Here is a 27097-nt window from a genome sequence, read left to right as displayed (position 1 = left end):
ATCCTGACCCGGATCTGGGCCGTACCCTCCAAATATCCGGACCTGCCTCTTGGTTTTTTTGCACTACCTTACTTTCCCTTTTCTATTTTCTATTTATGATTTATAATTTAAATTTTTATTATACTTACTATCGATTTGTACGCCAGGGAGCGTGAAGCGCAGAATCAAATATCGCTGTGATGATTGTATGCTCTAGTATCAATTGTTTGGTGACAATAAAGTAATAAAGTAAAGTTTATGTCTTTGCCCTGTTCTGCTGCCACAACACAACTAATTTCATGTCATACAAGAGAGTGACAATGAACCTGATTTGATTCTGATTTTATTGGATGGCCCCATCAAAAAGAAGATCGAATGGACATCCCACAGTTCTTTCCCCAGGATGGCAATGGATAATACAAGGGGCATGCTGATTAGGTGACTGGAAGGGAGTATAGGGCGATGTCAGGGATAAGTTTTTTTACACATGGGTGGGTGCGTGGAATGGTGGAAGAGTCAGTTACATTAAAGATTTTTATGAGACACCATGAGACAGGCACATGGATGAAAGAAAAATGGAGGTCTTTTGTTGTGACTGAGCTGGAAGTCAGCGGGAGACACTGAAGCTGGTGATATGGAAGCCTATATTCACCACACAAGCAGGCATCATACTGGAACACTCTGAGAAGAGACTCCCTGATCCAATATTACATCACATTTTCATATGCTGAAGATCGAAGATATCAACAGGACAATTCTACATTTACAATGTATCCACCTAGATCTTTACACCAACATGCCACACAGCCAAAATGAGTGAATCACCAGTGTCTCTGAACTTCATTCACACCTATGCAGCATCTCAGGTCAAAAGGATGTTCTCTGGTTTGCAGTCACCCAAATCTGCAGCTCCTGGAAGACCATTGCTCTGGCTGTATTTTAAACTCAACCTACAATCCACATTCAGGTCTGAAGACTGGTTGCTGTTGAGATTAATATTTACTATATCCCATAACTCCAGAATATGCCCTAACAGTTTTGCAGGAGAGAACGGTTAAGAGGCAAAAAGGATGGCACAACATTGTGGGCCTAAGGGCCTGTACTGCTCTATCCATGATGCACAGCTTACTGCCCATCCCAGCAACTCACATCGTCCTCTATCTGTTCTTCTGACCAACTGGAAAGAGGCCTCGTAAACTTTAGGGGGTGCACCTGCAAAGTGTGTAGAAGACCAGAATGCAAATAACAAGTGGTATCAAGTGCTGAGGGTCTGGCGATGTTTTCCATGGCCCTAGCAAGGGAAGCCAGGCTTCAGACACTGGCGAGGGGCTTGCCAAGATCATACTGAACGAGGAAACCAGAGACCTGCCCGGAAACAGTCTCTTCAGCCCAACACGGCCATGGTGACCAGTCACTGGTGCCCAGACCAGCTGCTATGCAACAGTCACACTGTCACAGCCGGGACACAGGCCCTTCAGCCCGTCAAGTCCATGCTGACAATTAAGCACAGATTAACACCAATGCCATTTTACTCTCCCACATGGCGATCAACCAGAAATGCACAAACGAGGGGGGACGTTCGATGACTAATTAGCCTGCCAACCCACATATCCCGTAGAGGAAATGAGAGCATCCAGGAAAAACACAAACATTCATGGGGGGGGGGTGGACAAGAAAACTCCACACAGACAGCAACAGAGGTCAGCATCAAACCAGATTAGAGTCCTTTGCAAAGGGGAGAAATATCAAATTATCAGAGAGTAGCTTCAGTTTCCAGAAGATTCCTGTGCTAGGTTTTCTTGTCAAAGGCAGAAAGTACTAGATGCATGCCATGAACTAGCAGGGCAGGTGGTGGAATTCAATAGGATCAAAACATACCAAAGGCACAGAGACTGGTAAACGAGCAGGGAACAGAGGGACGTATGAACGGACGAGGAGCAGAGGGATACAGGAAAAGACAGGGAATGGAGGGTCACGTGAGCGGACAGGGGTTGGAGGGTCACGTGAACGGACAGGGGTGGGAGGGACACGTGAACGGACAGGGGTGGGAGGGACACGTGAACGGACAGGAAATGGAGGGACACGTGAACGGACAGGAAATGGAGGGACACACGTGAACGGACAGAGAATGGAGGGACACATGAACAGGGAAGGGAGGGACACACGTGAACGGACAGGGAATGGAGAGACACACGTGAACGGACAGGGATTGAAGGGACACGTGACCGGACAGGGAATAGAGGGATACGTGAACAGGGAATGGAGGGACACGTGAACGGACGGGGAATGGACGGACACGTGAAGGGACGGGGATTGGAGGGGCACGTGAAGGGACGGGGAACGGCGGGGCACGGGAACGGACGGGGAACGGCGGGGCACGGGAACGGACGGGGAACGGCGGGGCACGGGAACGGACGGGGAAGGGAGGGACACGGGAACAGGGGATGGAGGGACACGGGAACGGACAGGAGACGGAGGGACATGTGAACGGACAGGGAACGGACACGTGAAGGCACAGGGATTGGAGGGACACGGGAACGGACAGGGAACGGAGGGGCACGGGAACGGACAGGGAACGGAGGGGCACGGGAACGGACAGGGAATGGAGGGACAACCGAACAGGGAATGGAGGGACACGTGAACAGGGATTGGAGGGACACGTGAACAGGGATTGGAGGGACACGTGAACGGATAGGGAATGGATGGACATGTGAATGGACAGGGAATAGATGTACACCTGTACAGACAGGGAATAGATGTACTCGTGAACGGGTAGGGAATGGAGGGACACCTGAACGGGCAGGGAATGGAGGGACACGTGAAAGGACAGGGAACGGAGGGTTATGAGAACACAGAATATAGGCAGGTGTGGACCGGCAGGGAACAGAGAGATAGAAGAAGAGAAATGGAATGGAATGATAAGGCAACAGAGATGGACGGAGGATTAGGGGAACAGAGAAGGAATGGAGGGATAGTGGAACAGAGGGATAGGGGATCAGAGATGGAACAGAGGAACGGGGGAACAGAGATGGAACGGAGGATTAGGAGACGGGAGATGGAATGGAAGGATGGGGGAATGGAGATGGAACGGAGGGATGGGGTAATAGAGATGGAACAGAGGGATAGGGGAACAGATGGAACGGAGGGATTGAGGAAAGGAGACGGAACGGAGGGACAGGGGAACCGAGATGGAACAGAGGGACAGGGGAACCGAGATGAAAGGAGGGACAGGGGAACCGAGATGAAAGGAGGGACAGGGGAACTGAGATGAAAGGAGGGACTGGGGAATGGAGATGAAAGGAGGGACAGGGGAACGGAGATGAAAGGAGGGACTGGGGAACAGAGATGGAATGAATTGACGGAGAATGAAGATGAAATGGAAGGATGGAGGAATGGAGATGGAATGGAGGCATGGGAAACGGAGATGGAGTTGAAGGATAGGGGAACAGGGATGGAATGGAGGGACAGGGAATGGAGATGGAACGGAGGGATAGGGGAATGGAGATGGAACGGAAGGATAGGGGAACGGAGATGGAACGGAGGGACTGGGGAACGGAGGGACTGGGGAACGGAGATGGAACGGAGGGACTGGGGAACGGAGATGGAACGGAGGGACTGGGGAACGGAGATGGAACGGAAGGACTGGGGAACGGAGATGGAACGGAGGATTAGGGGAACGGAGATGGAACGGAGGATTAAGGGAACGGAGATGGAACGGAGGGATAGGGGAACCGAGATGGAACGGAGGGACTGGGGAACCGAGATGGAATGGATTGATGGAGAACGGAGATGTAATGGAGGGATGGGGGAACAGAGATGGAATGGAGGCATAGGGAACGGAGATGGAATTGAAGGATAAGGGAACAGGGATGGAATGGAGGGATAGGGGAACGGAGATGGAACGGAGGGATAGGGGAACGGAGATGGAACGGAGGGATAGGGGAACGGAGATGGAACGGGGAACGGAGATGGAACGGAGGGATGGGGAACGGAGATGGAACGGAGGGATGGGGAACGGAGATGGAACGGAGGGACAGGGGAACGGAGATGGAACGGAGGGATAGGGGAACGGAGATGGAACGGGGAACGGAGATGGAACGGAGGGATAGGGGAACGGAGATGGAACGGAGGGACAGGGGAACGGAGATGGAACGGAGGGACAGGGGAACGGAGGGGCGGGGAACGGAGATGTAATGGAGGAACGGGGAATGGAGGTGTAATGGAGTGATGGGGGAACGGAGATGGAACAGAGGGATGGGTGAACGGAGATGGAACAGAGGGATTGGGGAACATAGATGGAACGGAGGGACTGGGGAATGGAGATGGAACGGAGGGATTGGGGAACGGAGATGGAATGGAGGGATGGGGAACGGAGATGTAATGGAGGGATAGGGGAACGGAGATGGAACGGAGATGGAATGGAGGGATTGGGGAACGGAGGGACAGGGGAATGGAGATGGAATGGAGGGATAGGGGAACGGAGATGGAACGGAGGGATAGGGGAACGGAGATGGAACGGGGAACGGAGATGGAACGGAGGGATAGGGGAACGGAGATGGAACGGAGGGACAGGGGAACGGAGATGGAACGGAGGGACAGGGGAACGGAGGGGCGGGGAACGGAGATGTAATGGAGGAACGGGGAATGGAGGTGTAATGGAGTGATGGGGGAACGGAGATGGAACAGAGGGATGGGTGAACGGAGATGGAACAGAGGGATTGGGGAACATAGATGGAACGGAGGGACTGGGGAATGGAGATGGAACGGAGGGATTGGGGAACGGAGATGGAATGGAGGGATGGGGAACGGAGATGTAATGGAGGGATAGGGGAACGGAGATGGAACGGAGATGGAATGGAGGGATTGGGGAACGGAGGGACAGGGGAATGGAGATGGAATGGAGGGATAGGGGAACGGAGATGGAACGGAGGGATAGGGGAACAGAGATGGAATGGAGGTAGGGGAACAGAGATGGAATGGAGGGACAGGGGAACGGAGGGATTGGGGAGCAGAGATGGAACGGAGGGACGGGGAATGGGGATGGAATGGAGGGATGGGGGAATGGGGATGGAATGGAAGGATATGGGAACGGAGATGGAATGGAGGGATAGGGGAACAGAGATGAATGGAGGAATAGGGGAACAGAGATGGAACGGAGGGATATGGGAATGGAGATGGAATGGAGTGATGGGAAACGGAGATGTAATGGAGGGATAGGGGAACGGAGGGATAGGGGAATGGAGATGGAACGGAGGGATAGGGGAACGGAGATGAAATGGAAGGATAGGGGAACAGGGATGGAATGGTGGGATGGGGAATGGAGATGGAATGGAGGGATAGGGAAACGGAGATGGAACGGAGGGATAGGGGAACGGAGATGGAACGGAGGGATAGGGGAACGGAGATGGAACGGGGAACGGAGATGGAACAGAGGGATGGGGAATGGAGATGGAACGGAGGGACAGGGGAACGGAGATGGAACGGAGGGATAGGGGAACGGAGATGGAACGGGGAACGGAGATGGAACGGAGGGATAGGGGAACGGAGATGGAATGGGGAACGGAGATGGAATGGAGGGACAGGGGAACGGAGATGGAAAGGAGGGACAGGGGAACGGAGGGGCGGGGAACGGAGATGTAATGGAGGAACGGGGAATGGAGGTGTAATGGAGTGATGGGGGAACGGAGATGGAACAGAGGGATGGGTGAACGGAGATGGAACGGAGGGATTGGGGAACATAGATGGAACGGAGGGACTGGGGAATGGAGATGGAACGGAGGGATTGGGGAACGGAGATGGAATGGAGGGATGGGGAACGGAGATGTAATGGAGGGATAGGGGAACGGAGATGTAATGGAGGGATAGGGGAACGGAGATGGAACGGAGATGGAATGGAGGGATTGGGGAACGGAGGGACAGGGGAATGGAGATGGAATGGAGGGATAGGGGAACGGAGATGGAACGGAGGGATAGGGGAACAGAGATGGAATGGAGGTAGGGGAACAGAGATGGAATGGAGGGACAGGGGAACGGAGGGATTGGGGAGCAGAGATGGAACGGAGGGACGGGGAATGGGGATGGAATGGAGGGATGGGGGAATGGGGATGGAATGGAGGGATGGGGAATGGAGATGGAATGGAAGGATATGGGAACGGAGATGGAATGGAGGGATAGGGGAACAGAGATGAATGGAGGAATAGGGGAACAGAGATGGAACAGAGGGATATGGGAATGGAGATGGAATGGAGTGATGGGAAACGGAGATGTAATGGAGGGATAGGGGAACGGAGGGATAGGGGAATGGAGATGGAACGGAGGGATAGGGGAACGGAGATGAAATGGAAGGATAGGGGAACAGGGATGGAATGGTGGGATGGGGAATGGAGATGGAATGGAGGGATAGGGAAATGGAGATGGAACGGAGGGATTGGGGAATGGAGATGGAATGGAGGGATAGGGGAACGGAGATGGAACGGAGGGATAGGGGAACGGAGATGGAACGGAGGGATGGGAAACGGAGATGGAACGGAGGGATGGGAAACGGAGATGTAATGAAGGGATGGGGGCATGGAGATGGAATGGTAGACTGATAGTGAGTGCTGTATTGCACAGAGGGGAGGGCAGTAGGCTGATAATCGGTGAGTGCTGTATTGCACGGAGTGGAAGACGGTATGCTGGTAAGGAGCATGAAGTGTGTTTTTTGAGTATTGAATGGACTCGCCCAACTTGGGCTGTGACATCAGCCTCTCCCTCCCAAATTACCTCTCCCAATTTCCTCTTACTTATGGGAGCAAACAAACGCTGTTGGTGTAGTGGAAAATTGGAGAAAAATGTTCATTCTATAGAAGGATCTTTCAAGTAAGATTGGCTAAAAACTCATTCTCTACACAACAGAGCAGTGACCATTATTACTGCATTATTATATCCACAACTTAGTGATCACACTATCCCACTGTGAGCTGTAGATATCATAATCTTCATGCAGGGAGTCCTTGGAACCTGACAATTATTTCAATGGTTCCTCTGGGGCAAAAAGTTTGAGAAAGGCTGGTCTAGATGTTAGGCTTGTGGTTGTTGGGCTGTAGATGGTTGAAACAACCCTGTGGTTGTTGGGCTGTAGATGGTTGAAACAACCCTGTGGTTGTTGGGCTGTAGATGGTTGAAACAACCCTGTGGTTGTTGGGCTGTAGATGGTTGAAACAACCCTGTGGTTGTTAGGCTGTAGGTACAAACCTGATTGACAGTACCTGCTGAGTTTCTGGTTGCTGATCTGTAGTAGTAAAGATGGTAGGTTTTAGCCTGCAGTGTTAGGCCCCTTGTTCGAGAATATAGTTATCAGGTCTATCTCTGCTCAGAGGTCAAACATTCAGGCTTCTCCAAGCAGAGAGATAGGAAGCTTTACTCAAGACAGGATGGACCATTCCAAACAGAGTCGCTGGCCAGAACACTGGAGAAACACTATTCCTAGCCCACCCCAGCCCACACTGACAGTCCTTGATAGCTTGATATGGTCAAACCTTTAGGAAGGTTCATGACAAGATGAAGACACAGCCCCCCGGAATGGTGCAATTGGGAAAGATCACAAAATAAGAGGGACAAGGGACCAAAGGGATATTAAAATAAACAAAGACCGGACCAGCAACCAGGTAATACATCTCAGAGTGAGGACATAACCCAAAAATATGCCCTATGCTTTACCCTAGTTGGAATGAGTGCAGAAGAGATTTATGAGGATGCTACCAAACTGGGGGCAGAGTTATTCACAGAGGTTCAGCAGTTTGGGACCGTTTCCATTGGAACATAGAAAAAATTGGGGGTAATCTTATAGAGGTGTATAACATTGAGAGGCTTTGGGATATAGTCTTATAGGGTCAATGCACACATCTTTTTCTCAAGGTTGGAGAATCAAAAAGTAGATGGCATATGATTGACGTGAGAGAGGAGAGATTTAATAGAAAAACTTTTCACCCAGAGAGTGGTCAGCAGGTAAGATACTGGTCAGTCGAGCGATCTAAGACTTGACTCTTAGATATGCACATAGGTGAAAGAAGAATGGAGGACTATGTGGGAGGGAAGCATTAGCTTGATCTTAGAGCAGGTTAAATAGTCGGCTGAAGGACCTAAACTAAGTGAGCTGCCAGAGAAATTTGAGCCAGGTACATTCATCATCATCATCAGGTGCCATGCCCAGTTTGAGCTTTGACTGCCATGGCCCACACACTCCTGTTTCGGGTCAAGTGGATCAATTCATTGGTATTCATTTCCAGTTCTCTGGCTGCTGTCTCCATCATCATTTGTCTTTGCCTTCCTTTTGCTTTCTTCCTTTCAATCTTTCCCATAATTACCGTGCATTCTAACTCCTCTTTTCTAATCACATGTCCAATGAAGTTACGTTGCCTTTTCATGGTCTCATACATTATTTCTCTTTTTGTGTTTGCTCTGTTCATGACATCCTCGTTAGATATTCATTTTGTCCATGATATTCTTTGCATCCTTGGTCAGTATTCTCTTCATTCTCATAAAGGTGTCTTTTGCCATTCCTATTCTTCTTTTGATGTCAATGTCGCACCTGCCACCTGATGTCACCCAGCTTCCTAAGTAGCAAAAGTTCTGTACTTGTTTTACGTCTTCCCTGTTTATTCTCAGCCTGCAGATAGGATTCTCCTTCTTTTTGGATATCACCATACATAACTGTCTTTTTGCAATTGATAGATAGACCCATTTTTGCACTTTCTTCAACAATTATATCAATTAAGTTTTGTAGTTCTTCCTCCGTACTTGCAATTAACACAGTGTCATCTGTATATCTGAAATTATTGATGTTTTCACCGCCAAATTTGATTCCCAAGATGTCTCTTATTTTTTGTAATATTGTTTCACTGTACACATTAAACAAATCAGGGGAGAAAACACAGCCTTGTCTAACGCCGCTCTTGATTTTCATAAATTGACTCACTTCTCCATCTATTCTTACAGCAGCAGTTTGTAACATTAGCAACATTTAAAAGATGCTTGCACAGGGACATGAATATGGAAAGCTTACAGGACTATGGGCCAAACACAGACAAATGGAACAGCTTTCACGGGAGTAGGGGGCAGCACGGTAGTGTAGTGATTAGCACAATGGTACTACAATACCAGCAACTCAGGTTCAAATCCCACCGCTGTCTGTCAAAACTTTGTTTGCTCCCCCTGTGACTGCATGTAACTCATCCTGGTACTCCAGATTTTCCCCATATTCCAAAGACGTAGGTGTTAGTGGGTTAATTGGTCACACGGTGTGTCTGGGCAGCACAGCCTCGCTGGGCTGAAAGGACGCATTACCACTCTGTATCTCTAAATAAATAAATAACTAAAAATGAATCTTAGTCGGCAGGGACCAGTTGGGTTGAAGAGCCAATTTCCATACTGTATGACTCTATGACTCTTGTTCCAGTATCTGTTTGAATTTCTCTCTCTTGTGCATCAGTTTTATAAATATTAATTTGGAGCCTGAATAGTTTACAATCCACACAGCTTGGGCTGACTCTCCCACTCATAAACATGAGGAATTTGATTCCACTCTCTGTGCCAGCCGGCTGAAAGAACGGACCTCATTCAGCATGTGGGGCTGTAGTCTGAGAAAACTATGCACTCCTTTCCCACACTCAGTAATAGGAGCCCACACTTGCCCCTTACTAAAGGTCAATCATTATCGTTGTGGGCTCCTTTGCTCTTGGACCACTGTTGTACTCTGAAACTGACATTCCTATTCCCTGGAATGTGTTGCAGCAGCTGGTTAGAAATACCATGTTCAAAGACTCAAGCTGATACTCCAGACAGACACAGAATATGGTCTTGGTGCAGGGTCACCTGGAGCAGAGGTTGGTTATACCTATAAGTGCAGAGAGAAAGCAGATATGGGCACACCTGGACAACGGGCTTAGCCTTACCTGGAGCAGAGATACAGTTACACCTACCGTTACAGATATAGTGCAGGTACAGTCACACCTGGACAACAGGCACAGCCTTACCTGAAGCAGAGATAGTTACACCTTACAGTCTTCAGTCCCCCACTCTACTCCCTATATACTCATAACTTACTGGCCAAACTTTGCTCTACATCTACAATTTTGCAGATGATACCACTGTACCTCAAACAATGAAGAGATGAGTACAGGGAGGAGATAGAGAGTGTAGTGACGTGGTGTTGTCATGACAACAACCTTCCCCTCAATGTCAACAAGACAAAAGAGCTAGTCATTCACTCGATGAGGTGGGTGGGGGCTGTTATTGAATGTGCACATGAGCTCCTATCTACATCAGTAGTGCTGAGGTCGAGAGGGTTGAAAGCTTCAAATTCCTAGAAGTGAGCATCACCAATAACTTGTCCTGATCCGACCACACCTCTACAACCTCGGGAGGCTGAAGAAATCTGGCACGTCCCTGTCGACCCTTAGCGAATTTTATCGGAGTACCATATTAAGCATTGTACCTGGGTGCATCCCAGCCCGTGACCACAAGAAGCTGCAGAGTTGTGGACACAGCTCAGCAAGTCGCAGGCACCACCCTCCCCTTCTCACTGCCTCAGCAAAGCATTCAACATAATCAAAGATCTCACCCACCTCAGACATCCTCTCTCCTCACTCCTCCCATCAGACAGAAGATACAAAAGCCTGATATGTAGCACCAGGCCCAAGGACAGTTTCCATCCTGCTGATATCAGACTCTTGAATGATAAAATGGACGCCTGACCTCACAGTCTGCCTCCCTGTTATCTTGTTTCCCTGGGCTGCACTTTCTCTAAAGCTTTTATTCTTCATTTTGTTATTGTTTTACCTCATTCTACCTCAAATATACTCTGTAGTGATCCAATCTGTGTGAACAGTATGCAAGACTAGCTTTTCACTGTATCTTGGTAATGATAAGCCAATTCCATTACAGGTGGTCATATCTGGACAACACACTTCAGCTGGAGATGAGGCTGGTTACAGTCACACCTGCACAACAGGCACAGCCTCATTCGGAGCAGAAGTAAAGCTGTTCCACTACAGTCACAGGTAGAGTCCAGGCATAGCTACACCTGCAGGAACAACATCACTTGTTACAGGCAAGAACTCCTGGTCCCAGGAAGAAAGTTCAATATCACATTTCCTTTGTGTTTTTCACTCCAAATTTAAGTTCTGTTCTGCTCCCCCAAGCAGGTCCTGAATATTTCACAGGTGCACTTCCCTCTCTTTACTGCCTAAACTCGTCATGATCTTGTCCACCTCCAACACACCTCTTCTGCACGTGTGACCAAATGGGTTTCCTCCACATCCCAATGGTGTGCAGTTTGCTCTTTCTCTCTCTCTTTCTGTGCCTGCGTGTCTCTCTCCCTTTGACCCTCTCTCTCCATCTCTCTCTGTCCCTCAGTGTGTGTGAACCTCTCTCTGTGCATCTCTTGTGTGTGTGTATGTCTGTCTGTCTCTTTGTGTGTGTTTTGGGACATACACACCATGATCCTTCCATTCTAACTCAGGGGCTGGATTGCCTCATCTCAGCAGGCCCTTCCAGCACTTTCTGTCTCCTCAGACCTTGACATCTTTCTTCAAGTGTGAGCCAGAATCAGGCTCAGTACTCCAGCCCTAACCTTTCCACTATTTTCCCATAATTTCAGTGTAGCTCCACTGCTTTTGTACCTGGTGTCTCTTTCTATGTGTCCCAGGATCTTGTGTCTTTCATTGAACACTCTCTCAGTATCCCTTGATACTTTCTTTTGGATTTCTGCACCTGCCCTGTTCCGCACAGCTTTCTGAACTGCACCATTTAATCTACGTTATTTATTTTTCCTTTCAATCTTACTATTGACATATTCTTCTCTTCTCCCTTTACCACATTTCCTTATAATATTAGAATAGGAGGCCATTCAGCCCAGAGTCTTTCCTACAGATCAATCCCATTTCCCCACTCTTTCCCTGTAACTCATCTTCCCAGTGTTTTCGACAGGGGAATTTATAGAGTTTAAGGTTAATTTATTACCAGGGTACATACACTGTACTACTTTAAGGTTCATTTTCTTGAAGGCATTCACAATAGAACAAGGTAATCCAATGAAATTAATGAAGACTACACATATAAACAAAGACTGGTAAACAACCAATGTGCAAAACCAATACAAAAATAGACAGCTCAAGGAATAAATCAGTAACTCTGAGAACATGAGTTTAAGAGGCCCGGAGAGTGATCCATAGATTGTGGAATCAGATCAGAGTTGAGGTTATCCACACTAGTTCTGGAGCCCAATGGTTGAAGGGTAATAACTGTTGCTTTTCATAGCTTGTCACTCCAGACAGCAGCCACTCTAGTGTTGTTTGGGTGATGTTGAGCAGGTCAGTGTCAGCTAAGTCAGGTGAGAGTGGGCAGTTGTGCAGAACGTGTTCAATGCTCTGCACCCTTTCGCCAAGCTCACAGGATTCGCTGGGTCTTTAAATCCCACTTCACCATATTGTCTCCCGTCCTACAAACTCCCGCTCTCGCTCTGTTGAGCGTGCACCACTTCTGTCTGTCAAGCAGTGCTCCGTCTGGCAACATATACCAGTTGCTGAAGCTGGTGGCGTGGGACCCAAGACTCCTATACCTCTTACCCAATGGCAGGAGTGAGAAGAGAGCCCGGCCTGGATGGTGGGATGATGGGGATCCTTGATAATGCATGCTGCTTTCTTATGGCAGTGCTCCTTGTAGATGTGTTCATTGGGGAGGAAGACTTTGCCTGTGATGGACTGGGCAGTAAACACCACTTTTAATGGCTTTTCCGTACTTGGGCATTGATGTTTCCATTCCAGGCCATGATGCTCTCCACTGTACACCTATAGAAGTTTGTCAATAGTTTTAGATGAGATGCCAAATCTGTGCAAACTTCTAATAAAGTAAAGGCGTTGTCACACCTTCCTTTCAATGACACTTATATGCTGATCCTAGGAGAGATCCTCTGGTAATGCCAAGGAATTTAAAGTTACTGACCCTCTCCACCTCTGATCCCCTAATGAGGACTGGGCCCTGGACCTCTGGATTCTCCCACCTGTAGTCAATAATCAGATCTTTGGTTTTGCTGATGTTGAGTGAGAGGCCAGTGGCCAGCTAGCCCACCGGCCCACACATCTTTGGGATGTGGGAGGAGGCTGGATCATCCGGGGAGAATCACGCAGTCTCTGGGAGAACATACAAGCTGCATGTAGACAACGATGAAGGTCAGGATCAAACTCAGGACACTCGGGCTGTGAGGCAGAGGCCCTATCAGCGATTCCACTGTTTGACCTGCTAATGCATACGTGGGTTTACATTCCAAATACATATGGATGCATAGCTTAATTAGTCACATGGTTGTAAATGGAGGGGGTGGGCTTGTTGGGCCGGTTAGGCCTGTCACTATGGTGTATCTCTAAATAATAAACCGCTCATCATATAAAACACTAGTACGGCTCGCAGTATCAGACATCATCATCTGTATGGAGTCTGTGTGTCCTCTCCAAGGAGTGCATGGGTTTCCTCTGGGATGCCCAATCTTCTCCCACAGTTGAAAGGTTAATTATTCTTTGGAAGTTGTCCCACGATTAGGCTAGGGTTAAGTCGAGGCACAGCTCAAAGGGCTGGAATGGTTTATTCTATGTGGTATTTCACTATAATAAAATTAAATATCCTGCCACACAGTGACACAGATTTTATCCCTGACTATCACTCAGGTACAGGTGAGGAAATACTGACCTTCAGCATGACCTCAGCACTATCATACTGATTTGATGTTACTTATCCTATTCACCAATACATAGCATCCTAGAGTCTGGTGACCAGAACTAAGCACAGGATTCCAGCTATGGTGTGACTCTAACCGATGCTTCATCTCGCTGCTCTTCTATTCCTCAGCTAATAAAGGCAGATACTCAGTGCACTTTCTTCAGAACCTGTACTACCACTTTCAGAGATTCTTGGACTTGAATGTCAAGGTCCCTCTACCCCAGAGCTTCCTGGAGCCCTGCCATTGATTGTATTTGTCCAACCCTTATTGGTCCTCCAAAGTGCTTCAGCTCACAGTTATCTGTTTGCCATACTGAAGATAGTGGTTAAGGTTCAGGTTCATAGCCTGCTGTCCATCTGTACACAACTGGCATTCCCAATGTCAGCCACAATACTCAGCCATAGTGGCACTGCATCAGAACCCTTCACTGTTAAGACAGGAGTTAAACAGGGCCGTATCTTTACACCCACCTGATTTGCCATCCTTCACCTTGTTTAGAGATGGAGCATGATAAAAGGCCCTTCCAGGCCAACAAGCCCATGTCAGCCAATTACACCCATGTGAGTAATTAGCCCACTAGCCTGTACGTTGTTGCAATATGGGAGGAAACTGGAGCACCCGGAGGAAACCCATGTGGTCGTGGGGAGAACGTACAAAGTCCTTACAGAGAGTGGGGGAATTGAACTGGAGTTGCCAGCGCTGTAGTTGCGTTATGCTACTGTGCCATCCACAATTTGCTCAGACACCATCTGCCCCTAATGCTTTTTATGTGCAGATTAACTCTGTGAGAGGCTTGTCACAAAAATCTCACTCAGATCCTGATACATAGGGAAGGTACATCAGTGAATCTCACTGAGCTATAATTTTTTGATAAAAATTGTGTAGAATTGATGATTTTCTTGTGAATGATGCCTGTGAAACTGCTACAGTCCACCTGTGCAGACGTGGACTTGCACACACGGCGTGAAACTCAACTTGAACTTTGACATAGGGACTACTTCTCGTTGTGGCAGATACTACAATACTGTGAGGTAGGTGCTGCTTCTGTAATGACCACTGTAACAGGGACAATAGTGCAGATACATATCCATAAGACACAGGAGCAGAATTAGGCCACTCAGCCCTTCAAGTTTGCTCTGCCTTTCTATCAAGGCTGACTTAATATCCCTGTCAACTCAATTTTCCTGCTTTCTCCCCATAACCTTTGACACCCAGACTGACCAAGAGCCTATCTACCTCCCTCTGGCTGTAGAAGTTCTTCTCATCCATTTTAAATTGACATCTCTCTATTCTGAGGTTGTCCATTCTGGTCCTTGACTCCCCACCATAGGAAGCATCCACTCCATCTAGGCTTTTCAACATTCGATATGTTTCAAGGAAGATCCTTTTCTTCTAAACTCCAGCAAGTATAGGACAAGAGCCAAGAAATGCACTTCATACGATAACCCTTTCATTCCCAGAATCACTCTCGAGAACCTCTTCTGGACCCTCTCCAAAGTAAACACATCTTTTCTTAGATAAGGGACCCAGAAATGCTCACAATACTCCAAGTGAGGCCTCACCAGTGCCTTATAAAGCCTCAGCATCACATCCTTGCTTTTATATTCTAGCCCTCTCGAAATGAATGCTAACATTGCTTTTGCCTTTCTCACCACCAGCTCATACTGCAAGTTAACCCTTAGGGAATCATGCACAAGGACTCCCAAGTCCTCTGCACCTCGAATTTGTGAATTAATTGCTATTTAGAAACTAGTGTAATGCCTTTATTGCTTCAACCAAAGTACATGATCAGAATCAGAATCAGGTTTAATATCACTGGGATATGTTGTGAAATTTGTTAGCAGCAGTAATACATGACAAATATAAGGAAAAAGGTAAATCAAATACAGTAAATATATATAAAATAAATTAAAAATAGTACAAAAACAGAAAAAGTGAAGTAGTGTTCGTGGGTTCAATGTCCATTTAGGAATCGTATGGCAGAGGGGAAGAAGCTGTTCCTGAATCATTGAGTGAGTGTCTTCAGGCTTCTGTACCTCCTTCCTGATGGTAACAATGAGAAGAGGGCATGTCCTGGGTAATGAGGGGTCTTTTCTGAGGCACCTCTTCTTGAAGGTATCATGGATGCTAAAGAGGCTGGTACCCATGATGGAACTGATTAATTTTACAACTTCCAGTAGCTTCTTTCGATCCTGTGCAGTAGCCCACCCCCACTCCCCCATACAGCCTGTCAGAATGCTCCCCGTGGTACACCTGTAGAAGTTTTTGTGTGTTTTGGTTGACAAACCAAATTTCCTCAAACTCCTAATGAAATATAGCCGCATTCTTGCTTTCTTTATAGCTGCGTCGATATGTTGGGACCAGGTTAGATTCTTAGAGATATTACCACCCAGGAACTTGAAATTGCTCACTTCTGATCCGCCTATGAGGATTGGTCGTGGTCCCTTGTCCTACCCTTTCTGAAGTCCACAATCACGATGCACTTCCTACACTATTTTCCATCTGCCACTTCTTTACCTATTCTCCTAATCTATCAAGTCCTTCTGCAGGCTCCCTGCTACTTCAACACTACCAGACCCTCCATTTATCTTTGTATCGTTCGCAAACTTGGCCACAAAGCCATCAATTCTATCACCTAAATCATTAGCACTTGAGGTAAAAAGCAGCAATCCCAACACCACTTGTCAATGGCAGTCAACCAGGAAAGCGCCCTTTATTCCCACTCTTTATCTCAGGCCGGTCAGCCACTCTTACACGGATAGAGTGGTACCTGTGCAATGAGAGAGAGTGGTCTCTCTGTGACACAGGCACTACACACTGAATCTCACTGTGCAACAGAGGAGTTATTGTATCAGGTCAATGAGCCTCCACTCAGCTCTAAATGGTCTTAGACCTGAAACAATTCTGTTTCTCTCTCCACGTCCACAAAATTGTTTTATAGCAGCAATATATAAAAATGAGACATTGGCAGATAAAGAGGAACATTGAGATAGTGTTCATGGACCATTCAGAAATCTGATGGCAAAGGAGAAGAAGCTGATCCTAAAACACTGAGTGTGAGTTTTCAGATTCCTGTACCTCCTTCCCGATGGTAGGAATTGCAAGAGGGCATGTCCCAGATTATGAGGGTCCTTAATGACAGATGCCTCCTTCTTGAGCCACTGCCTTTTCAAGATGTTCTCAGTGGTGGAGAGGGTTGTGTCCTGATGGAATTGGTTCCTCTGTCATTGAATGTCTGGGGGATTTGCCTGGTACATATCAAGATCAGGGAATTTCTGTTGGAAGGACGGACGTGAATTCTATACAAAGAGTGCAGAGGAGATTTACAAGGATGTTGCCTGGATTTAGAGAGCGTACCTTATGAGAATAGGTTGCGTGAACTCGGCCTGTTTTCCTTGGAGCGACAGGGAATGAGAGCTGACCTGATAGAGGTGTACAAGATGATGAGAGGCATTGATCATGTGGATAGTCAGAGGCTTTTTCCCAGGGCTGAAATGGCTAGCATGAGAGGGCATAGTTTTAAGATGCTTGAAAGTAGGTCAGAGGTAAGATTTTCATACAGAGTGGTGGGTGCGTGGAATGCACTGCTGGTGGTGGTGGAGGCAGATACAATAGGCTTTTTAAAGAGACTTAGATAGTACATGGAGCTTAGAATCAAAGAGGGCTATGCCCTAGGGTAATTCTAGGCAGTTTCTAGAGTAGGTTACATGATCGGAACAACGTTGTGGACCGGAGGGCCTGTAATGTGCTGCAGATTTCTATGTTCTATGTTCTAAGTGCTGGTGCAAGCAGATTCATGAGCAATATTTAAAGAGGAATTGTATGGACGCTTCAAAGGAGAAATAAATAAATGGGTCTGTGGAGATAGAGCAGAAAAACAGGGCTAATTGGACAGCCGGAGGATAATCAGGGCAGAGTGGACTAGATGGATTGCTGTTTTGGAGCCCTCTGTGGCTTCCCCGAGTTCAGTTTATCTGAAATGGGTTCTGATTAAATTATTCATGAAGGGTTGTAAATTTAGACAAAACCTGAGGAAAATAAAGTTGGGCCTGTCTCCTGTTCTGACAATTAGCCAACAGATTCTAAGGGTTATAGCTATTATTCTCCCATTCCTGGGGCTTTTCGTTAGTAAGTAAGGCAGAAGGTCGACGAACCCCCGCCCACACTCCACGGCCACTTCCTGAGGAGCGCAGGAAGCAGGAAAGGTGTGTATCCTGCCCTCTGTCAGACACAGACACAGCGCATCCTGTCCTTTGTGCTCGATGTTTCAGGAATAAGCTGTGCAGTGATTCTGGCCCCAATCCCCTTGGCAAGACCATCATTCATTGTCCTTTGCTCCCCAGCCTGAGAAGTGGGGAGGGGAGTGGGAAGAGGAGCTCCCTCTGGAATCACTGCAGTCCTTCTCGTGAAACTGCCTCCACAACACTATTGGATACAGGCACTCAATGCCCACTTTATTGTGTACCTCTTGTACTGGGTGTATGTTCATGGTCTTCGGGGGCTGTAGCCCACCCACTTCAAGGTTCAATGTGTTGTGCTTTCAGAATCAGAATCAGGTTTATTATCAGGGGCATGTGTCATGAAATTTGTTAACTTAGCAGCAGCAGTTCAATGCAAAATATAGAAGGGAAAAAATAATGATAATAAGTAAATCAATTACAGTATATGTATATTGAATAGATTAAAATCTTGCAAAAAGCAAATAATATATAGTGAAAAAGTGAAATAGTGTTCACGGGTTCAATGTCCATTTAGGAATTGGATGGCAGAGGGGAAGAAGCTGTTCCTGAATCGCTGAGTGAGTGCCTTCAGGCTTCTGTACCTCCCACCTGATGGTAACAGTGAGAAAAGGGCATGGCCTGGGTGCTGGAGGTCCTTAGTAATGGACGCTGCCTTTCTGAGACACCGATGCTTGAAGATGTCCTGGGTACTTTGTAGGCTAGTGCCCAAGATGGAGCCGACTAAATTTACAACCCTCTGCAGCTTCTTCTGGTCCTGTGCAATAGTCGCCCCATACCAGACAGTGATGCAGCCTGTCAGAATGCTCTCCACAGTACACTTATAGAGGTTTTTTTGAGTGTGTTTGTTGACATGCCAAATCTCTTCAAGCTCCTAATGAAGTATAGCCACTGTCTTGCCTTCTTTATAGCTGCATCAATATGTTGAGACCAGGTTAGACCCTCAGAGATCTTAACACCCAGGAACTTGAAACTGCTCACTCTCTTCACTTCTGATCCCTCTATGAGGATTGGTATGTGTTCCTTCATCTTACCCGTCCTGAAATCCACAATCAGCTCTTTCGTCTTATTGACGTTGTGCCAGGTTGTTGCTGCGGCACCACTCCGCTAGTTGACATATCTCACTCCTGTACGCCCTCTCGTCACCACCTGAGATTCTACCAACAATGGTTGTATCATCAGCAAATTTATAGCTGGTATTTGAGCTGTGCCTAGCCACACAGTCATGGGTATAGAGAGAGTAGAGCAGTGGGCTAAGCACACACCCCTGAGGTGAACCAGTGTTGATTGTCAGTGAGGAGGAGATGTTATCACCAATCCGCAGATTGTAGTCTTCTGGTTAGGAAGTTGAGGATCCAATTGCACAGGGAGGTACAGAAGCCCAGGTTCTGCAACTTCTCAATCAGGATTGTGGGAATGATGGTATTAAATGCTGAGTTATAGTCGATGAACAGCGTCCTGCCATGGGTGTTAGTGTTGTCCAGGTGGTCTAAAACTGTGTAAAGAACCATTGAGATTGCATCTGCTGTTGACCTATTGTGGCGATAGGCAAATTGCAATGGATCAGCTTGGCATTTCGCCCATGCTCCTGACTACCTCCTCTGGTGAGGGAATCTAGGCCAGGGTCTCTAATTAGAGCCAGATGCAAACAAAAGAGAATCTGCAGAAGCTGGAAATCCAAAGCAATACACAAAATGCTGGAGGAACTCAGCAGGTCAGGCAGAATCTACAAAAATGAATAAGCAGACAATGTTTCGGACTGAGAGCTGGTGAAGGGGTTCGGCCTGAAACTTCGACTGTTTATTCATTTCCATAGATGTTGAGTTCCTCCAGCATTTTGTATGAAGCTGCAAATAATTCTACATGCAACAGTGGATCCAGGAGAGGGGGTGCCTATCCTTTTTCACATTCAGGTTCCTGTCTGATGTCTGATGAAGTCTAAAACACATTGGGCCCCAGATGCAAGGCTAAGCATCACTTCAGCAGGATCTTTATAGTGCAGTGGTCCCACAGCAACACTACTTTCTGTCTTTTCAGAGAATGGGCAAGAAAGTGGCAAATGAAGTATAATGCTGGAAAATGCATGGTCATGCACTTTGGTAGTAGAAATAAATATGTGGACTATTTTCTAAATGGGGAGAAAATCCAAAAATCTGAGATGCAAAGAGACTTGGGGGTGCCTGTGCAGAACACCCTAAAGGTTAACTCCCTAAAGGTTAAGTTGGTGGTGAGGAAGGCAAATGCCATGTTAGCATTCATTTCAAGAGATTTAGAATACAAGAACAAGGATGTGATGCTGAAGCTTTATAAGGCACTGGTGAGGCCTCACCTTGAGTATTGTGAGGGCTCCTCATCTTAGGAGAAATGTGCTGGCATTGGAGAGGGTCCAGAGGAAGTTCACAGGGATGATTCCAGGAATGAAAGGGTTATCATATAAGGAACGTTTGATGGCTCTGGGTCTGTACTCATTGGAATTCAGAAGGATGAGGGATAATCCCATTGAAACCTTTCGAATGTTGAAAGGCCTAGACAGAGGAGATGTGGAAAGAATGTTTCCCATAGTGAGGGAGTCTAGGACAAGAGGGCACAGTTTTAGGATAGAGGGTCACCCTTTCAAAACAGAGATGCAGAGAAATTTCTTTAGCCAAAGGGTGGTGAAATGGAGACACCCCTTTCTTGCTTATTAGGGAGAGAGAGAGCTTGTGGTATGTCGAATACCAGGTGAACGAGTAGTCTTTTAGGGTATTGCAAGTCTGTGTCATTGCTGTGCTTTTCTGCACGCTTGAGTGCTTGGTGGTGGGTGCAGATGCTTTTTTTTGCTGATGGGGGGAGGGGGATCGTTGCTCGCTGCCGCTTACACACAGGAGGGAGGGGAGCTGGGGGGACTTTGGGGTTCTAACATTTAACTGTCATTCATTCTTTGGGGGCACTCCTGTTTTTCGTGGATGGTTGAGAAGAAAAAGAATTTCAGGATGTCTATTGTATACATTTCTCTGATATTAAATGTATATTTGAAACCTTTTGAATTTGTGGAATTTGTTACCACATTCGTCTGTGGAGACCAGGTCACTGGAGGTATTTAAGGCAGAGATTGATGGGTTCTTGATTGGACATGGCATCAAGGTCACAGGTTGAAGGCTGCGGAGTGGGGCTGAGGGTGGAAAAACACATCAGCCATGATTGAATGGTAGAGCAGACTCAATGGGCCAAATGTATTATGGTCTTATAAAAACTGGTCATAAGAAGAATGTGAGTCCACTGGTTGTGGTAACAGTTCAGTATTGGCATGACTGAAGTTCAGTGATGTTATCCATTCTGGTTCAAGGTCCTGAAGGATGAGGGGGATTAATTATTCCTGAAATTGGTGGTGTGGGTCCTGAAGCTCCTGTACCTTCTTTATGATGACAGTGGTGAAAAGAGAGCATGGACAGAATAGCCAGAGGGGGGTGAATTTGTGGAATTTGTTACCACGTGCAGCTGTGGAGGCCAGGTTGTTGGACGTATTTAAGGCAGAGATTGATAGGTTTTTGATTGGACATGGCATCAAAGTCACAGGGAGAAGGCTGGGAAATGGGGTTGAGGAAGAGAAAAAGAAAGTATTAGCCATGATTGAATGGCAGAGCAGACTCGATGGGCCAAATGGCCTAATTCTGCTCCTATGTCTTATGATCTTATCAGGTTTATCCCCACCACAGTTCCAGTGAAGTCCAATGTCCACAGTGTTAACAGAGCACCTCACAGATCTTCAGCTCTCAGGTCCAAAGTAAGCCGTAAGCTTAAAACTAGTTATCTTCATTCCGTGATGAGGTGGAGTGACTAATTCCAACTGATGCATCAGTCTTCACTGAACTGAAATCTCTGCCGCTTCCAACAGCTTATCTTCACCTTGAGCTGTCCTCATCGTTTATCCGAACAACTTGTAGGTTCTCCCTGTGACTGTATGGGTTTCCTCCGGGAGCTCCGGTCTCCTCCCACAGTCCAAAGACGTATCGGTTGGTGGGTTAATTGGTCATTGTAAATTGTCCCATGGTTAGGCTAGGTTTAGATCAGGAGAATGCCGGGCAGCATGGCTTAAAGGGCTGATTCCGCACTGTATCTCAGTAATAAATTGAATAGGTAAACCCCTCCAAGTTGCTCTTTTAAAAACATTACAACACGTACGAGATCTTCATTTCATGATGTTGAGCTGACCTTTTAACCTACTCCAAGATCAAACTAACCCTCCCCTCCTACATAGTCCTCCATTTTACTTTCATCCATGGGCCTATCTAAGAGTCTCTTACATCTCCCTAATGCACCACCTCCCCCAGCAGTGCATTCCATGCATCCATTACTGTCTGTGTAAAGTACCTACAGTACCTCTGACATCCCCCCCTATAATTTCATCCCATCACCTTCAAATTATGTCCTCTCATATTAGCCATTGCCACCCTGGGAAAAAGCCACTGTCTCTGAACACCTCTATCAAGATACCTCTCATTCTCCTTCACTCAAAAGAGAAACCGCTTAGCCTGTTCAACCTTTCCTCATAAAACATGCTCTTTATCCAGGCAGCATCCTGGTAAATGAGAAAAAACTGCAGGAAGTTGTAAACTCGGACAGCTCCATCATGGGCACTAGCCTCCAGCATCCAGGACACCTTCAAAAGGCGATGAATCAAAAAGTCAGCGTGAATTATTAAGGACCCCCATCACCCAGGACTTGCCCTCGTCTCATCAAGTAATAGGTACCGGAGCCTAAAGACGCACACTCAACATTTCAGCAATAGCTTCTTCCTCTCCGCCATTTGTTCTGAATGGACAATGAATGAACCCATGAAAACTACCTCCGCATTTTCCCTCTCGTTTTTGCACTACTCATTTAATTTATTTTTATATGATTTTCTATAGTAAGTTAAAGTTTTTGTTGCTATGTAATCATAATCTGATTCTAAATCTCTCCTACACTCTCTCTAAAGCTCCACATCCACTCTAAATATTGTGTGAATGTCTTTGCACGTTCTTCAAATACACAGATCATACCCACTAATTTCCTCCAGAAGTTGGGGGCACGGTCTCACCTTCCATTCAACCAGATTTGTTCGAGCTACTAAATGCTCTGAATGCTGGGTATCTCAGCCGAGTCCAGCTCCTGGCCTTCATGCGTGGCTCTGCTAGAAAGCCCAGTGGAATGGTTCCTATGACAGGAGGAGGGTCCAGACCGGGTTGTTGGTGCCTTATAACCAGTCATGGGGTCTTCAGCCATGATTGTCAGTACATCAGCCTTGATTGACAGCTCATCAACCATGATTGACAGCTCATCTAGGTGAATGAAAACTTTGATCTCAAACCTCCACTGCATTACTGCTATTCCCACTCACAGGGAAGGCTTCGGGAGTAAACCCCAGGGAAAAATCCGGAGCTGGGGTTCTAAGTTGAGTTCAATGCTGACTGGTGTTGTGACGGCACTGGTGCAAACTGTATCAGTCTCTGACATTCCTTTGGATGCTACATGGGTAACAGCTTGCTCTCCATATCGTACTGTCCTGGCCATGTATCACATAGACAGCTGGGTCACAGCATCCATGGTCAACCACGACTCACACAGGTAAAACTTAACAGCCCACTTCCCATTGAGTCCCGGAATGGGGAAGGCACGAGAGGGAGAAGATGGAAGCAGACATGAGTGGAGAACCGGGCGGGGAAAATGAGACTTGGTGCCAACAAAACACTTCGAGGATCTGCAGCAGTGTCAGATCAGAGGCACTCCAACTGATCTCAACCAGGCTTTCCAACTAACAAAGGTGTTCAGATGGATTGTAAAGACAGAGGCAGATCTAATGTTGCTTCTGGGACTCTGAAAAGGCTAACAAATACCTCTGCCTCATGGAACCAGCAATCTGGACTCAAACCCTATCTCCAGCACTGTCTGTGTGGAATTTGCATTTCTCCCTGTGGACCATCTGGGATTCCCCTGGGTGATCCCATTTCCTCATACATTGCCAAGACAGCATGGTAGGATAATGGTTAGCGTGAGTCTATTACAGTGTCAGCGACTTGGTTCAATTCCCGTCACTGTCCGTAAGGGATTTGTACGTTCGGCCTGTAACCACATGCAATTCCTCTGGTGCTCCAGTTTCCCCCCACAGGCCAAAGATGCACAAGTTAACTTGCGTGGTGCTGACTCGTTGGCTCACACACTGACCCTCACTGGGGGATGAGACCCACACAGACACACTGACCCTCACTGGGGGACGAGACCCACACAGACACAGTGACCCTCACTGGGGGACGAGTCCCACGCAGACACAGTGACCCTCACTGGGGGATGAGACCCACGCAGACACACTGACCCTCACTGGGGAACATGTTCCACACAGACACACTGACCCTCACTGGGGAACATGTTCCACACAGACACACTGACCCTCATTGGGGGACGAGTCTCATACAGACACACTGACCCTCACTGGGGGACGAGTCCCACACAGACATACTGACCCTCACTGGGGAACATGTTCCACACAGACACACTGACCCTCACTGGGGGACGAGTCTCACACAGACACACTGACCCTCACTGGGGGACGAGTCTCACACAGACACACTGACCCTCTTGGGGGATGAGACCCACACAGACACACTGACCCTCACTGGGAGACGAGACCCACACAGACCCTCACTGGGGGACGAGTCTCACACAGACACACTGACCCTCACTGGGGGACGAGTCCCACACAGACACACTGACCCTCACTGGGGGACGAGTCTCACACAGACACACTGACCCTCTTGGGGGATGAGACCCACACAGACACACTGACCCTCACTGGGAGACGAGACCCACACAGACCCTCACTGGGGGACGAGTCTCACACAGACACACTGACCCTCACTGGGGGACGAGACCCACACAGACACACTGACCCTCACTGGGGGACGAGACCCACACAGACACACTGACCCTCACTGGGGGACGAGTCTCACACGGACACACTGACCCTCACTGGGGGACGAGACTCACACAGACACACTGACCCTCACTGGGGGACGAGACCCACACAGACACACTGACCCTCACTGGGGGACGAGTCTCACACGGACACACTGACCCTCACTGGGGGACGAGACTCACACAGACACACTGACCCTCACTGGGGGACGAGTCCCACACAGACACACTGACCCTCACTGGGGAACATGTTCCACACAGACACACTGACCCTCACTGGGGGACGAGTCTCATACAGACACACTGACCCTCACTGGGGGACGAGTCCCACACAGACATACTGACCCTCACTGGGGAACATGTTCCACACAGGCACACTGACCCTCACTGGGGGACGAGTCTCACACAGACACACTGACCCTCACTGGGGGACGAGTCCCACACAGACACACTGACCCTCACTGGGGGATGAGACCCACACAGACATACTGACCCTCACTGGGGAACATGTTCCACACAGACACACTGACCCTCACTGGGGGACGAGACCCACACAGACACACTGACCCTCACTGGGGGACGAGTCTCACACAGCCACACTGACCCTCACTGGGGGACGAGTCTCACACAGACACACTGACCCTCTTGGGGGATGAGACCCACACAGACACACTGACCCTCACTGGGAGACGAGACCCACACAGACCCTCACTGGGGGACGAGTCTCACACAGACACACTGACCCTCACTGGGGGACGAGACCCACACAGACACACTGACCCTCACTGGGAGACGAGACCCACACAGACACACTGACCCTCACTGGGGGACGAGTCTCACACGGACACACTGACCCTCACTGGGGGACAAGACTCACACGGACACACTGACCCTCACTGGGGGACGAGACTCACACGGACACACTGACCCTCACTGGGGGACGAGACCCACACGGACACACTGACCCTCACTGGGGGACGAGACCCACACAGACACACTGACCCTCACTGGGGGACGAGTCCCACACTGACCCTCACTGGGGAACATGTTCCACACAGACACACTGACCCTCACTGGGGGACATGTTCCACACAGCCACACTGACCCTCACTGGGGGACGAGTCCCACACTGACCCTCACTGGGGGACGAGACCCACACAGACACACTGACCCTCACTGGGGGACGAGTGTCACACAGACACACTGACCCTCACTGGGACTTGGGTCCTGTTGTGGATTTCCCTCATGCCTGCACGTATGCACATCCTAGGAGGGGTTAAATGTCAAGGTCCTAATCCCAAACTGTGATATGACTTGTAAACAGAACAAGTATCCGGAGACTGAGAAACCGCAGACTGAAGGGAAATGAACAAGAACAACAGACTTTATCGGAGTTCAAAGTGAAATAGTGAAGAATAATGAAAACAGATCTGCTTTTATTAAAACTTCCACCTTTGCTAAAATAAAGGAGCAGATACAAGTTTGAGATCAGACACACAAACCAATGCCACTCTCAAACTCACAACACAGGAAGTCTATCCCTCTTGGGGTCAATCCTATTTTAAGTTGTAAAACACATGCAAATAAAATACTTAATAGTTACGCACTGGAAAACAGAAGTGTTGCTTTACCTTCTTTGCTTAACCCTTTGCTGGAGCCCGAGTGAAGAGAGCTGTCTGAGGCGGCAGTCCTGTGTAATACCCTGCGCTCTGTACTAGGCGCGCAGGGAGGCAGAGCCAACCTGTGTGAGTGAAGAGGCGACGCTGGTCACAGCCCCAGGAGGTGGGCCCCTCCAGCTATTGGCTTGAGTCTGTCTGACATCAAGCTGAGCGGGGCTGCATCAGATGTCAATCCAGGCTGGAGACTTAGACAGCATCAAGAATATCGACTGTTATCGTCCAGCTGCTTCGGAAGCCACGAGTTAGACCTGCTGCAATTAACCATTCCAACCGCCTCCCTTCTCCCCAGGGATAGGAAGGGCAGTTGAGAATTAGCCCCCACCTTACGGAAAACCAACTCAAACAGAGCTCAGCCATTAACCTTTTCATCACCAACACGACCAGTTGAAATTGAGTAGTGCCCTTAACATAAACAGATGATCTTATTCAGATTGCATTGACATATCACCTTGTATATCGTATGGGCCTTGAAATGCAACATTTGAATTCACAACTAACACACCCACGGATATGCTGGG

General features: G+C 48.0%; 1 protein-coding gene across 6 annotated transcripts in view; it reads right to left on the bottom strand.

Moving 5' to 3' along the window:
* The window catches only part of LOC140203944 (uncharacterized), a 290949-nt gene extending 264149 nt beyond the window's left edge, over nt 1-26800 (bottom strand). For all 6 annotated transcript variants that reach the window (XM_072270124.1, XM_072270127.1, XM_072270130.1 and 3 more), the window contains exon 1: nt 26532-26800. The gene's annotated coding sequence lies outside the window, so the exon portion shown is untranslated. The remainder of the gene's footprint in view (nt 1-26531) is intronic.
* Between the last annotated feature and the right edge of the window lie 297 nt (nt 26801-27097).

The sequence above is a fragment of the Mobula birostris genome, chromosome 10 (assembly GCF_030028105.1).
Source record: "Mobula birostris isolate sMobBir1 chromosome 10, sMobBir1.hap1, whole genome shotgun sequence".
Lineage (NCBI taxonomy): Eukaryota > Metazoa > Chordata > Chondrichthyes > Myliobatiformes > Myliobatidae > Mobula > Mobula birostris.
Note: the sequence above shows the minus strand (reverse complement) of the source record. Positions and strands in the feature narration are given on the sequence as shown.